General features: G+C 52.5%; 1 long non-coding RNA gene across 1 annotated transcript in view; it reads left to right on the top strand.

The window, feature by feature from the left end:
* LOC118452131 overlaps positions 1 to 2,095 on the top strand; it is a 16,408-nt gene that overhangs the window by 12,646 nt on the left and 1,667 nt on the right. Inside the window, exon 2 of the long non-coding RNA XR_004841791.1 lies at positions 1,602 to 1,702. This is a non-coding gene — a long non-coding RNA (uncharacterized LOC118452131). The remainder of the gene's footprint in view (positions 1 to 1,601; positions 1,703 to 2,095) is intronic.

Below are 2,095 nucleotides of genomic sequence, written 5' to 3'. Positions count from 1 at the left end.
CGGACGGATTCCTGTTTACCTGTTGCTTGATGGAAAGCTGCTGCGTTTCAAGTTTTGCTAATCTTTAATTCATTGCCTTTGAGCTTGATTTTCTAACGAGATTATTTGCATGGTCAGGAATGAGGAATTTTGTCCCCTGTCATCAGATCAGATGAGATTTCTCTTTACTGTGGTTTGAAAGAAACATTTTTAAAGACCTTTCTACAGTAAAGTCAGTCAATACGGGTTTACCTAATTAAAAACATGACTGCAAGGGTTTATTGTGTCTCTCCCTTCTCAGAGTTTCAGGGCACCAGCAGCAAAAAAATTCGTGTGACGGGGGAGCTGTCTCTGCTGTTCTTTCAGTTGTTCCGCGGTGCGGTGAAGTTGGAGATCTTGACGGTAATCGCGCCCATCTCCCGCACATCCGTCTGCCCCCCGCCCCCAGGAGGGGCACAGGGGAGGGTGCTGTGGCCCCCGCGCGCTGGAGAGCCCCGAACCTGCCGGCACCAAAGCCCGCAGAGAGGGGAGTTAATTCGTTATTCTGGCCGAAGCCGCTCGTGGGAAGCAGGCCGTTCTTCCTGCGCACGGCCGCGCGGACAATGCGGCCTTTGTGCTGGCGGGAGCCGCGAGTGCCACCGACTCAAAAATAACAGTGAATCCTATTCCATGCCTTGAACGTGTCCTTTGCCCTCTGCGCCTGGACCAGCACGTCCTTGGCTGTTGCAGGCTGTGACCCTTTCAAAGGCTGCAATAGCTCGGCAGCCCGTGTCCGTTAATTCACAGCAGATGAAACACAAGTTTGTAGCATTTGTCTCGACACCGGGACGTTCGCAGGTGTGGTGTTCGCGCTGCTCAGTATCATGAATGCAGAGAAAACTTATTAGGGAAAAGTAACCTCAAATGTGTGTTCAGTGCAGCAGCAAACTTAGGAATACTGATGTCTGATCTGGCGCGTGCCCGAGAGAGCGTGCGCTCTGGGGTTTTGGTGTGGTTACTGCGTCCCGGTGCGGGCTATTCGGTGTTCAAGGCACTCGCATTGCGCGAGACTAACGCTGGAAACAGCGTGGTGGATTTACGTGCCTCCTGCGTATACATGTGTATATGTACCGTAGCGTGTGTGTGATTTAAATACTTCTGTAAATGAGGTGCTCCACAGATAGAAATACGAAAGGTGGCAGCGAATCAGAGTTCTGTCCTGAGCTAATTGGAGATATTTTGCAGAATTGGGGAAAAAAAACACTTAACACATTAATTTGGGTATTTGAACTCTTCCAACTCCCGGACAAGGAGATGCTTTGATCATCCTAATGGTGTTGGGCCCTCTTTGAGGTGAGTTGGAAGAGGTTCTGTATTTGCTTCAAATGCCTAGGAACTAATTCATAGTTTAGAAAAGAAAACATTAGCTAAAAATACCTCCGGTAATTACTGTGTATCACGAGCCTTTGCTGTGCTGACAAAGGATGCTGCCCTTGTTGCTTATTCCTGCTCTGCCAGCGCTGCCCAGGCAGCAGCCGATGGCCCTCCTGCCAGAAGCGACCCGCCCGGGTTTGTGTCACCCGTGTTGTGCGACGGAGGTGCGGGTACAGCTCTGTTAATGCTTGTCTCTCTCTTTGCTGCAGGTTGTACATGCACACAAGCCCCACTTCATGGCTTTACACTGTCAAGAATTTGGAGGAAAAAACTATGAAGCTTCCATGTCTCACGTGGACAAGTTTGTTAAGTAAGTACCTGGAAATGGTAATGCAGAACGTGGTGTCGTTGTGAGCAGGGGTCACTAGGTGTGTAAAGCACATAACCTTCGAAATATTTTTCAGCTCCAGCATGCCGTACGACCTCGCGGGGGGAGACCAGGGCAATGTTTGCACTTTGTGTTGGGGTGTTAAGAGATGGGAAGAGGCACTGACAGCCCCCCCGGGCCGCAGCCTGGCGAGGTGCTCCCGCCGGGGGTTACGGGGCGCGGCTCCCGCCGGGGGTTATGGGGTGCAGCTCCTGATGGGTTACGGGGCACGGCTCCCGCCGGGGGTTCCGGGGTGCAGCTCCCGATGGGTTACGGGTTACGGCTCCTGCCGGGGCGCGGGGTGCAGCTCCCAATGGGTTACGGGGCACGGCTCCT

This window comes from Egretta garzetta, unplaced genomic scaffold (genome assembly GCF_000687185.1).
Source record: "Egretta garzetta isolate BGI_Z169 unplaced genomic scaffold, ASM68718v1 scaffold184, whole genome shotgun sequence".
Lineage (NCBI taxonomy): Eukaryota > Metazoa > Chordata > Aves > Pelecaniformes > Ardeidae > Egretta > Egretta garzetta.
This window is presented reverse-complemented; position numbering and strand designations above follow the sequence as displayed.